Source organism: Hyla sarda, chromosome 3, assembly GCF_029499605.1.
Source record: "Hyla sarda isolate aHylSar1 chromosome 3, aHylSar1.hap1, whole genome shotgun sequence".
In the NCBI taxonomy this organism is placed as follows: Eukaryota; Metazoa; Chordata; class Amphibia; order Anura; family Hylidae; genus Hyla; species Hyla sarda.
This window is the reverse complement of record NC_079191.1, coordinates 234,258,581-234,272,458: the sequence shown is the minus strand read 5'-3', so window position 1 is coordinate 234,272,458 and position 13,878 is coordinate 234,258,581. Positions and strand designations below refer to the sequence as shown.

General features: G+C 41.0%; 1 protein-coding gene across 1 annotated transcript in view; it reads right to left on the bottom strand.

Annotated features, from left to right (window-relative positions):
* CRYBG1 (crystallin beta-gamma domain containing 1) overlaps nucleotides 1-13,878 on the bottom strand; it is a 321,531-nt gene that overhangs the window by 269,174 nt on the left and 38,479 nt on the right. The window lies entirely within an intron of this gene.

The window sequence follows — 13,878 nt, the reverse complement described above, 5'->3', positions numbered from 1 at the left end:
CAGGATGGGCAGGATGCTATATTTTGGACTGGGTCACCACTATTGTTTATGCATCTCCATGTCTTTTAAGAACAAACAATGAAGATTGATCTTTTTATCTTTATTTTGTACTGGTAAAGAAGTATTTTTCACCTGTTCTGACAAGCCTATGCAGCGGCTGCTGTGAAGTTCCATGCACCGATCTACAATTAACCAGCAATAAAGGCATAGGTTGAAGGGCTGATCAAGGTCCATATGGAACCCTTGCTTTATTGTTCAGCATTTAATCCCTACCTGGGGCTGTGATTAGTTGCACTATGTGCAACAAGCTATTAAAGGCAATTAAAGCCATTAAAGGGAATGTGTCATCACAAAATAACCTATTGTTTAAAGGAGTAGTCCAGTGTGGAACAACTTATCCCCTATCCTAAGCATAGGGGATAAGTTTCAGATCGCAGGCAACCCCCCTCGCGATCTTCCGTATGGGCGCCGGCTCGCTGGCCAGAGGGCGCGTGCCGACCACCACACGAAGTGGTGGCCGACACGCTTCCTCAATACAGCGCTAATGCAGAGCCATTTGTTCTCATTTTCCATTTTACTATCCATAAAATAAAATAATGATGAAATCTTGCAGAATTTATTGTGGCCACTAGGCCTAAAACTAAGCTGAGATTTCCTTTTCGGTCTGTGATGATAAGAAGGAGGCTGCTGGGAAGTGATCAATACAACATTACTGTAAAAGGTGACACCAGAAGATAGAGAAGACAGGATCTTCACACTATATGAAGCTCAGAGCTCAGCCTCCCCCTTCCTGTGAAATGACCTTTTCAAAGATCATCCCAAGAGACCTTTTCAGTTCATGTAAATCGGACAATGCGCCACATTGTTGCGTATGTGCATGGGGCTTGCTGTAAAGCATCTAAATGCTGTCAACAACAGTTCAGGCAAGATGGCAGCCCCCATAAAAATATAATCAGAAATAATCAGAAAATAGAAATCTATTACACATTGGCTCTAATAAGGGAACATAATAACATCTGCCTGCAGCCTTTATTTTTAATCAGACCTTTTTTATTAAATTCTAACACTTTCATTCACACAAATTTCTTCCCTTTACCCAGAACTTAGCTCCAGAGAGCTGATGACTCGGGGTGCTGCAGGAGAGATCGCGGGGGTCCCACTATCCTTGGATAGGGAATAAGATGTCTAGGGGGCCCTTTAAGGACTATCCAACCCAAATCTGTACTCTCGCACCCAGGTGCCCCATATGCCTGCAGCCTTTTAGCATGTAAGAAATGTTCAAATATCAAACAAAATTATAATGCCACACTTACCATTCACAGTTTTAAAATTCATGAAATAACGCTTTCAGTTTTCCACCTACAGACCTATATGCAGGCTTGTTTTATGCACTACCAATTTTAGTGTGTAATGACATCAAAATCAATGGCGAAACAAAAAAAGAAATATATATATATATATATATATATATATATATATTTATATTTGTGGGACAAAACTGAAAAAAAAAAACAACTCGCCATTTTGTAATTTTTAGCAGCTTCTGTTTCTACGCAGTGCACTTTTTGGTAAAATTGACACCTTATATTTATTCTCTAGGTCCATACAGTTACAAGGACACCTAATTTATATAAGTTTTATTTTATTATAAATAAGTGTATTCCGGCTAGTCAGTCGGGCTGTTCGGGACCGTCGCGGGGGAAATCGCTGCGTCCTGAACAGCTTACAGGAGACCGGGAGGGCCCTTACCTGCCTCCTCGGTGTCTGATCGGCGAATGACTGCTCCGTGCCTGAGATCCAGGCAGGAGCAGTCATTCGCCGATAACACTGATCACAGGCGTGTTAATACACGCCAGTGATCTGTGTAAAAGATCAGTGTGTGCAGTGTTATAGGTCCCTATGGGACCTATAACACTGCAAAAAAAATGTAAAAAAAAGTGTTAATAAAGGTCATTTAACCCCTTCCCTAATAAAAGTTTGAATTACCCCCCTTTTCCCATAAAAAAAATAAAACATATGTGGTATCGCCGCATGCGTAAATGTCCGAACTATAAAAATATATCATTAATTAAACCGCACGGTCAATGGCGTACACGCAAAAAAATTCCAAAGTCCAAAAATGCGTATTTTGGTCACTTTTTATACCATTAAAAAATGAATAAAAAGTGATCAAAAAGTCCGATCAAAACAAAAATCATACTGTTAAAAACTTCAGATCACGGCGCAAAAAATGAGTCCTCATACCACCCTGTTCGTGTAAAAATAAAAGTTATAGGGGTCAGAAAAGGCCATTTTTAAACGTATAAATTTCCCTGCATGTAGTTCTGATTTTTTCCAGAAGTGCGACAAAATCAAACCTATATAAGTAGGGTATCATTTTAACCGTATGGACCTACAGAATAAAGATAAGGTGTCATTTTTCCGAAATATGCACTGCGTAGAAACGGAAGCCCCCAAAAGTTACAAAATGGCGTTTTTTCTTCAATTTTGTCGCACAATTATTTTTTTTTCCGTTTCGCGTGAATTTTTGGGTAAAATGACTAATGTCACTGGAAAGTAGAATTGGTGACGCAAAAATTAAGCCATAATATGGATTTTTAGGTGGAAAATTGAGAGGGTTATGATTTTTAAAAGGTAAGGAGAAAAAAACGAAAGTGCAAAAATGGAAAAACCCTGAGTCCTTAAGGGGTTAAAGGAGATGTCACTCAAAGCATTTGTAACTAATGGGGTTAGCTATATTATTATAACATTATATATTATTACAAATCATCTGAAAGCAGGAGGTAGCAAATGGTTAGATAGACATATTATATATCATACATCTGAGGCTAGTTCACATATTTGTTGCTATAAACAGTTGGTAGGAAACCTGGTCTAAATTAATCTCATTGTTTTACATTCTTTTCTTAATTATATGTTAGTTTTATAATGGGTTTGACTGACAGAGAACTGTTGCATAGGTTTCCTTGTCCTGTGAGGCAGAGACTATTCATAATAATAAATGGACAGGTAGGTACAAGTCTTTCATTCCCCACTGGCCTGACTTTTTTTTTTTACATTTTTTTTAAGAAGTTGGTATTGATCACCTGCCTGAAAAGTGTATTCTTGGCCTTCATTTCTATGCATGTTTATTTGACATCTTTTCATGCAGACTCTACAATAAACATACATGTATAGTTCTGCCAAACAAAGAAGTTTACTTCAGTAAAGACTGGGAATACCCTGCTAACAGACACCTCTGGCAGAAGTCCCCACAAGCACTAATCATTAGGAATACAGATATCATATATAGGATCAGGTATTCTCTTCCCCTACGACATCTGCTAGTGAGACACAGGTGGGTGGCCCTCTACAAATGATATCGTTGCTCAGTCCTTGAGGAATTGGCATATGCAATGCATTTGAACATTTTTAGACCCTTAAAATGTTTCCAATTTTATGTTGTGACCTTGTGCCAAAACAGTGTTTTCATGCAGTGTGCCTCCAGCTGTTGTAAAACTCCAACTGTGCTAAAATAGCATAAAAATCAAGCCCCCCATCATTCTGCACTCAGTACTCCATAACAACAAAGTGAAAACAGAATGCCAGAAATATTTGATAATTTATTGAAAAGGAAAAGCTAAAATCTAGTATTGATTTAAGTATTCAGACCCTTTACTTAGCACTTGTGGCAGGGATTACAGCCTTGAGTTTTCTCGGGTATCATGCCACAAGGTTTGTACATCTGGATTTGGGGATTTTCTGTAGTTCATCTATGCAGGTCCTCTCAAGTTCTGTCAGGTTAGATGTTTGATTAGGTTCAAGTCAGAGCTCTGGCTGGACCACTCAATGGAATTGACAGTGTTGTCCCTAAAAAGCTTCTGTTTTGCTTTCTGCTTAGAGTCCACTGTCTTATTGGAAGGTTCATCATCAGCCCAGTCTGAGGTCCAGAGGACTTTGAATTAGGTTTTCATTAAGAATTGTACTCTGCTTCATTCAACTTTCCCTCAACTCTGACTAGTGTCCCTGACCCAGATTCTGGAAAATTCCCCCACAGCATGATGCTGCCACCACTAGGCTTCACTTTAGGTATGGTTTTCGGCAGGTTGTTGGCAGTGCCTTTTTTTCCTCCAGACATGATATATACAATTGAGGACAAAAAGTTCAATCCTGGTTTCCCCAGACTAGAGAAGCTTGTTTCTCACACTCTGGGAGTGCTTTAGGTGCTTTTGATTTTGATTTTTTTTCAAACACCAGGTGGTTTTTCATGTGTCTTTTACTGAGGAGAAGTTTCTTTCTGGCCACTCTGACCATACAGCCCAGATTGGTGCAGTGATGGTTGACCTTCTGGAAGTTTTTCCTATCTGTACACAGGATCTTTAGAGCTCAGCCAAAGTGACCAGTGTGGTGACATGGGGGTGCAAGGAATTCCTATCACTTTATGACGCCAGGGCACCGTTAACCTATACACAATCCGAGGTGGAGACAGCTTCTCCTGGGCCAGACACGGGGAGTAAAGAAACACACCGACATTGGGTTACGGATAACTGCCTTTTACTGAGCAGGGGGCAGATGGTATTACACACACACAGTATGGAGCAGAGTGGAAGGAATACAGTGTAACCCTTTGGGAGCCCTTTTGCCTTGCTGGGACTTATGGTACTTTTCACCCACTTGATAAATACTGACTTGAGATTAGAGACTGTAGATTTCCCACGCTGGCTAGGGTTCTGACAAGGACCAATTACCTTCACTGCCAGGGCTTGACTTTCCACTGTATGGGGGAACACTTGCAGAATAGCGGGTCTGACTTGAGAAGAGATTTTCTTAGGCTTCGCTCAGGATTTCTCCACACACAACTTCACCTCCTTTCCACACTGTACTCAGCATGAACTCTAAACTCCAACTGAGCTTAGACTGAACTTGGCAACTCCTCCCCCACCTTACACTATATACTGACCAATTTAGGGGTTCCCATTGGGCAGACAGGGTCACCTGGTTTACACTGCTCATCACTCTTAAAGGCATAGTACACAGACAACATTTGTCTGTGGATATGGTAAACATAATAAAGTATATAATAAAGTGCTCGAACATATTATGCATAACCAATACTTTCTCAGTACGCCCAATACACGTGCAGCAGACATGCCCAAGGAGGTCCTCAGCCCACAGGACAGCCTTTGGTGCTGGGACACCACAAGTGGACTATTGGTCATCTCTCTTACCAAGATCCTTTTCTCTTGATTACTTAGTTTGATGGGATAGACAGCTTTAGGCAGAGTCCTGGTTGTTCAGAACTTCTTCAATCTAAGAATTATGAAGGTCACTTTGCTCTTGGGAACCTGAAGTTCAGCAGGTTTGTTTTTTTGTTCCACACATCCTGTCACTAAGCTCTGCGGGCAGTACTTTCTCCCTCATGGCTTGGTTTTTTCTCTGATATGCATTGTGAGCTGTGAGACCTTATATAGACAGGGCTGCGTCTTTTCAAATAATGTCCAAATAACAGAATTTACCACAGGTGACTCCAGTCAAGGTGTAGGTGTGAATACTAGAGATGAGCGAACTTACAGTAAATTCGATTCGTCACAAACTTCTTGGCTCGGCAGTTGATGACTTTTCCTGCATAAATGAGTTCAGCTTTCAGGTGCTCCGGTGGGCTGGAAAAGGTGGATACAGTCCTAGGAGAGAGTCTCCAGCCAACCGGAGCGCATGAAAGCTGAACTCATTCATGCAGGATAAGGCATCAACTGCCGAGCCGAGAAGTTCGTGACGAATCGAATTTACTGTAAGTCCGCTCATCTCTAGTGAATACTTATGTCCATGCAAAATTTTTATTTTTTTTATTTTTAAAGGGAAACTAACAGCAACATTACCCACACTAACCTGAATATACAGGTTAATAGTTAACTCAGAGTGAATCTGGGTTGCATATTTAGGAAGGGGGAGTTGATATTGTGCTGGGACAGGCGAGAGAAGTTTTGCTTAAAAGGCTGGAGACCGCCTCCACTGCTCAGAAAATACAGAATGCGCAGGAATGGCGCAACACATTTTTTCCAGGTAAAATGTGTTTTAAATAATATCAATTGCACTATTAACCTGTATATTCAGGTTAATGTGGGTGATGCCACTGGCAGTTTCTCTTTAAAAAAAATTCAAAAAGGTCTAAGATTCTATTATTACGTTTTTATTATAGGATATTTGGTGCAGAATATTGTGCAGAAAGCTCACTTTCAATAATCAGACTGTGTATAAGGGCAATAATAAGCTGATGAATGAGCAAGATTCTTGGCTGAGTGAATATTTTTTGCGGCCAATAAATGATCGCCAGTGATGGTTGATTAAGCCTTGTATAGGCTCCGTAACAAAAGCGCTGATCAGAAATACCGGTGCTTGCTATCCTGCGCCCATCATCCTGGGTAAAAGGGCCCTTAGGAAGAGGTAGGGGAACCAGGTATAATTTAAATGTCTATTATATACACTGCTATGGATCAGTCATAGAGATTGTAGTAAAAATATATTTTATTAGAATTGCTTAAGTAAAAGCCATCCAATAATAAATGAGATAAATAGTTCCATAAATTGCCTATGATGACAAGGAGCTCTCTTTAACTGTCACTGCTGATCATTAGAGAGAATACAGGCTCACTATAAAAGGTAGCCTGCGTTCTGCTCATATATTATCAATGCTATATCTGTCTGCACTGCCCTCCAGGCTTATTATCGGCTGCACCTGTTTTATAATGAGGATTTTAAGAAGGGTTTATTAGGTTGGGTTCACATGCTGCAACAAATAAGGGTCTGCTCATTACTGCATAAGCTTGTGCCACAAATTACTTAAAGGGAACCAATCATCAGACTTTACCCTAGTTAACGCTTTGCCTAGTGTTATATAGGGTACAATCTTTATCCTCACCATCCCCGGGGGACGCTCCTGCCCCCTCAGGATGGTGAGGATATGAACTTATAAGATGCTCCCCGCCGGTGTGAGGTGCAGACTTGCATCCGCTCCTCCCCTCGGCTGTCTGGAGATTTCCGAACATACAGCGAGGGGATGGGAAGGCAGTGCTGTGCAGGACGCAACTCTGCACCTCCCTCAGGAGTACGTAGATTCCCACAGCCCCGCTCCTGGACATAGATTCTGACAGCTGTGAAAATCTACGTAAAGGGGTCTGTAAAAATCTACTTGTGGTTGTGTGACTTACGGAGCCATTGTGAAAATCTATGTCAAGGGGGCTATGTGAGCGGGGCTGTGCACCTCCCTCAGGAGGAGAGGGATTCTCACAACACTGCTTGCACAGACCCTTGGACGCAGATTTTCACAGCTGTCAAAATCTACATCAGGGAGTGGGGCTGTGAGAATCTATGTCCTCCTCCTGAGGGAGGTGCAGAGTTGCATCCTGCATAGCTCTGCCTTGCCCCTCCCCTTGCTGTATGTTCGGAAATCTCTGGACATCTTAGGGGAGGGGCCAACACAAAATTGCATATGCACATATGCACACCGGCCCCATAAGTAGTCCCCTGGGTGGGGAACTCTTCTCACCTAGTCCTGTGCCCCTCGCTTGATTGATGGGACGCGTCATCGCTCTGCTCGCTGAACAGATGGAGCTGAGTGATGAAATGGTCCATAAATCAAGCCAAGGCGGCGTTGCTGACGGCTGAAGACACGGGACTAGGTGAGAAGAGCTTCCCCCCCCCCAGGGGACTACTTACGGGCGTGGCGGGGAGCATCTTATAAGTTCATATCCTCACCATCCCCCGCAGGCAGGAACATCCCCCGGGGATGGTGAGGATAAAGATTTTAAAGCACTGTAAAAAAATAAAATAAAAAAGGCACATCACTGTAAAACACAGTTTATACCACTATATAGGTTATTTGTGGCAAAAACGCATGCGGTCATCAACTGCGGTACTGCTTTTTTGTTGCAGCATTTGAACACAACCTAAGAGCGTTGCTGTTAATACAGTTTTCTAAAAAGTATGGGTTTAGTCAGGGCCCATTCACCCTACAAAAGTTCCAAACCCAGTGTAAACTGTTGGCTTTGGATGGGATTTTTCTGAGCAGTTATTTTAAAATATGGTTTGCCAACTTTCAAAAACTGGTTAGTGCTTTATTTATGATAAAGTTATAGAATATATGTCGTTGTACTGGTTTCATTGCTGTAGGTCATACTGAGGCACAAACATACACAGCAGAAAAATATGCTTAGGTCACTTATTCCTTTCAATTTAGGATCGGCGTAGAGCGTTTTTATTTTATCCCACAATCTTTATATTGTTGCTTTTGATTTCATATCACTTGTATGGACAAATACAGTGGGGATCAAAAGCTTGGGCACCCCAGGTAAAAATTTGTATTAAAGGGGTACTCTGGTGAAAAACTTTTTTTTTTAAATCAACTGGTGCCAGAAAGTTAAACAGATTTGTAAATTACTTCTATTAAAAAATCTTAAAGGGTACCTCTCATGAAAAAAGCTTTTGATATATTATAAATTAATGTATGCAGAATAACTTTACAATTGCATGTTATTAAAAAATATGCTTCTTTCTATTTAATTTTCCACTTTGAAGAAATGACCACTAGGGGTCTCCCTACCAGTCCTGGCAGCAAGCATTTCAGACTCATGCTGGAGTCCTAAACACTACGAGCTGCCAGTCTGCTTTTTTCACAAAGGAGAACACTCAGAGCTGCCAGCCTGCTTTGTTCACAGCCTGTTTGGTTGTGAACAAAGCAGGCTGGCAGCTCTGAGTGTTTAGGACTCCAGCATGAGTCAGAAATGCTTGCTGACAGGACTGATCGGGAAAAATACAATAGAAAGAAGCATATTTTTCATTAACATGCTATTGGAAAGTTATTCAACATTCATAAATCTAAAATATATCAAAAGTTTATTTAATGAGAGGTACCCTTTAATCCTTCCTGTACTTATTAGCTGCTGAATACTACACTGGAAATTCTTTTCCGTTTGAAACACAAAGCTCTCTGCTGACATCATGAGCACAGTGCTCTCTGCTGACATCTCTGTCCATTTTTAGGAACTGTCCAGGGTAAAAGCAAATCCCCATAGCAAACATATGCTGTTCTGGACAGTTCTTAAAATGGACAGAGATGTCAGCAGAGAGCACTGTGCTTGTGATGTCAGAAGACAGTTCTGTGTTTCAAAAAGGAAATAATTTCCGCTGTAGTATTCAGCAGCTAATAAGTACAGGAAGGATTAAGATTTTTTAATAGAAGTAATTTACAAATCTGTTTAACTTTCTGGCACCAGTTGATTTAAAAAAAAAAAAAAAGTTTTTCACCGGAGTACCCCTTTAATGTGCATAAAGAAGCCAAGGAAAGATGGAAAATCTCCAAAAAAATGGCATCTGCAAAAGTTTGGTCACCCTGGAGAGTTAATATCTTGTACTGTCCCCTTTGGCAAGTATCACAGCTTGTAAACGCTTTTTGTAGCCAGCCAAGAGTCTTTCAATTCTTGTTTGAGGTATCTTTGCCCATTCTTCCTTATAAAAGTCTTCCAGTTCTTTGAGATTTCTGGGCTTTCTGTCACGCACTGCTCTTTTAAGGTCTATCCATAGATTTTCAATTATGTTGGGGTCAGGAGATTGTGAAGGCCATGGCAAAACCTTCAGTTTACGCCTCTTGATGTAATCCCCCGTGGATTTTGAGGTGTGTTTAGGATCATTATCCATTTATAGAAGTCATCCTCTCTTTAACTTCAGCTTTTTCACAGATGGCATCAAGTTAGCATCCAAAATTTGCTGAAATTTTATTGAATCCATTTTTCCTTCTACTTGTGAGATGTTCCCTGTGCCACTGGCTGCAATACAACCCCAAAGCATGATTGATCCACCCCCATGCTTAACAGTTGGACTTTTCATTAAATTCTGTTCCCCTTCTTCTCCAAACGTACTTGCTCATTCCAGCCAAAAAGTTCAATTTTAACCTCATCGGTTCACAGAACTTGTTTCCAAAATGTATCAGGCTTGTCTATATGTTCATTTGCAAAGTTCAAATGCTGATTTTTGTTGTGAGGACGTAGAAGAGGTTTTCTTCTGATGACTCTTCCATGAAGATCATATTTGTACAAGTATCTCTTTATAGTAGAATAGTGTACCACAACTCCAGTGTCTGCCAGATCTTTCTGGAGGGATTGTGCAGTCAAGCGTGGGTTTTTAATTGTTGTTCTCACAATCCAGCGAGCTGTTCTGTCTGATATTTTTCTTGGTCTTCCAGATCTTTCTTTAACTTCCACTGTTCCTGATGACTGCCATCTCTTAATTACATTAATTACATCTGAAAACGTTTTGCTATCTTCTTATAGCCTTCTCCAGCTTTGTGTGCGTCAACTATTTTCAGTTTCAGATTTCTAGACAACTGCTTAGAAGAACCCATGGTGCTGATTGTTGGGGCAAGGTAAGATGAGTCTGGGCATTTAAAACCTTTGAGATTGACATCACCTGGTCTTCCCAGATGATGACTGAGAACAATCCATGACACTGGCAGGTCTCAGCTTTGCAAAGGAGGCAGTGCATGCTATAAATTCTGCAGGGTGCCCAAACTTTTGCAGACACCATTTTTGTGTTTTCCGTTATTTTGAAAGTGTAAATGATGGAAATAAAATCTAACTTTTGTTGACATTAATACACATTTTTACCTGGGATGCCCAAACTTTTGATCCCCACTGTATCTGTACACTGGTATTTCATGAAATTGTTAACTCTCTTGTACACAAAAGAGGGTCATGACTGTTTGGATAAGGTCCCATTGTCTATGCAGCTTTATATAAGCCAGCCTTTTTGTTTGTTTCCAAAGGATAGTGTTCAAAGGATACAAAGTACTTAGTATTGAAGCACATAGTTAAGATGGCTGTACACATTAGAATTTACAGTGTGTATGGCAGTGTCCTGACTCTCCCCAAGGGCAGATGTAGAGGGGAAAGAAGCATGAAGAATGCTGGATTACAGCATGCCTGATGCCTTGATCTCATAGATAATCTACCGCCAGATATGTCTGACAGTGTTTTTTTTCCCCTCTCCACGAGCCGCCTGTGCATGTTGGTGAGTGTGCGTGTGGGAATAGCTGTCAACTGAGTGTCTGCAGCCAAAGAGTAAAATATGTTCAAATGCTGTATATTATAATGTTTCTTACTAAAATAGTTCTGCAACATGCACAGCAAAGAACAAAAGGTAAAATATTAGGCTACTGCAAGTAAACATTTAGAACAAAACATGGAACATTACTGTATATGGAGGGAATGTATATCTTACCAACAATGTTAAGCTGGGTGAAACAGAAAAGTCTGGGAAAGCTGGGTTTGCTCAGTAAACCTATTGTAGGATGCAGAGGTAGTTGATTAGCCGTGGTGATCATGTGACGTCTGTTTCCTAATGTAAAACCGGGGAGATTACTGGAGGCTAAACAGGGAACCACAGCAGGACCGAAGGGGGGGGGGAGTGTATGTAGCAGGTTTTTTTTAAATGTATTTTAGGCCTTTAAAACCTTTTTCTTACTTTTATTTCCAGTGGTCAGCCATCAGCATTCCATGCTTTTGTGTTCCATTTAACTCCTTTTTGCACTTTTGTTTTTTCTACCACCCATTCTAAAAATCCTAACACTTTCAGTTTTCACACCAACAGACCCATATGTTTGTTTTATGCGTCACCAATTTTACTTTGTAATGAGAGAGATTATTTCACCACAAAATCTACGGCGAATCAAAAAAAAAAATTATTTGTGGGGAAAAAAATCGATTTTGTAATTTTACGTGGCTTCCGTTTCCACATTGTCCTCTTCTGACCCCTATAACTTTTTTATTTTTCTGTATACGGAGATGTGTAAGGGCTAATTTTTTGCGCTGTGATCTGTAGTTTTTATCGGTACCATTTTGTTTTGAAGGGACTTTTTGATCAACTTTGGTATTTTTTTATGTATACGCCATTGACAGTGCGGTTTAATTAACGTTATATTTTAATAGTTCGGACATTTACGCACGCGGCGATATCACATATGTTTATTTTTGTTTACATTTATTTTTTAAATGGGAAAAGGGGGGGGGGGGGGTTATTCCAGAAGGGGTTAATTCACATTTATTAACTTTTAGTTTTTACACCATTTTATAGTTCCCATAGGGGACTATTACATCCAATCCTTGGATTGCATACACTGCTCAATGCTATGCCATAGCATAGCATTGATCAGTGCTATCAGTGCTCAATTTCTCCAGGCTGCTGAGGCCTCCTGGAGCATCAGAGTGCCAATCGGACGGAGAGGGTATCAGAGCACCAATCGGACGGTGAGGAGGCAGGTGGGGGCCCTCCCACCATCCTCTCAGCTGATCGGAACATCGTGATTTCACCACGATTGTCCCTGTCAGCTCCGCTGAGCTGCTGGGATCCTTTTTTTTAACATTTCAGATGCCGGGATCAACTTTGATTGCAGCGTCTAAAGGGTTAATGCTGGGCATCAGGCTGATTGGTGGTCCAGACGGTGGTCCCGATCAGCTCCGCTGAGCTGGCGGCGGGGCTAATATGGTCTCCTAGTCTGATTTGTCCCAACAAGAGCAAATTAAGTTGGATTTTCCGGACAATGAGGTGGGTGCTCTCTCCTGGCCTTACTGAATTCAGCCATGGCAGCCAAACCATGCAAGAGGGAGTCAAACATCTGCAGAATTTACAGAGGTGCACAGTGATTTTCAGGCACACTGACCACCAATACAAGCTACTACATTCATGCATTTTCTATATGTACACTTAAATGTTTTTCTTTGGGCACAAACCGCATCGGTTTCTAATCAGTAAAGAAAATCTAGGTGACACATTCCCTTTAAGCTCAGGTGAAGTTACTGGGACTGTATAGAGTCTGCAGTTAGGGCAGTCTGTGTCAGAGAGGCAAGAAAACAACATGAGCTTGGTGCAGTTAGTCTGACCATCTGGATGTATATGTCTAGTTAGAGCCCAGGCTGAGGAAGAGGACGTGAACAACTTCTCTGCTACTGTTTATTGTTAACTAAGTGAAGTCAAGTGTGGACTTAGATGCATGAAGCCTTTAGAGCATCATTGTCATTGCCCATATCCCGACAACTGATATAATTCCCAAAATAAAGGAAGGCTTGCAGTTGTTGTGGGAAAATAGATACAGGTCATATTTAATGATGAAATATTGTACACTTTATGTTTTAGATCACATGACAAGGCATAATTAATTATGCCGTATAATTTCCTTTCCATTTAAATTACTCTCTACTCACCCATCATTACCTATCTATGGTTATTTCTTGGGAACAGAAAGGCTTGCATTCTTGTGTATTATACTTCTTATTCTATTGCATTCAGTGTTGAATTATGAGAAGTTTCAGAAGATGAATATTTTTTTTTTATTTGCTGTGCCAAATTATATTTCACTTTTGCTCATTTTGAATCAAGACAGTGGCCCTCATTTACTCTTGCAAACCCGACATGTTTTGTCAGGTTGTTTGCCAGAAATTCTGTCTGCGCCAGATTTTGCGCCAGAATTGAGGAAACCCCGACTGACTCTCCATTTTGCTGAGAAAACCCAAAAAAGGGGGCATGGTGCCAAGAAAAGGGGGCGTGATCACAGAAAAGGGGCGTGTTCCTGAAATTTTCACAAAAACCCAACATATTTACTAAGGTTTCCACAGAAAATGTGGTGGATTTGAGCTGAGGAAAACCAGACAGATCAGAGCATGTGTAAAAAAAAAGCAAAATGTAGGGAAAGTAAGCCCTGGAGAGGAAAGAATTGGACCGTAGGGGCACATGACAGGTGGATGATGGCCGGGTTAACTGGGGGGTTAATAGAGCAACAGGGATTGGTGGGGGGAGGAAAGGGGAGGAGCAAGCAGGGAGTCAAGCCCGGACAGGAAGAGGACAAGGCAGTTGGTG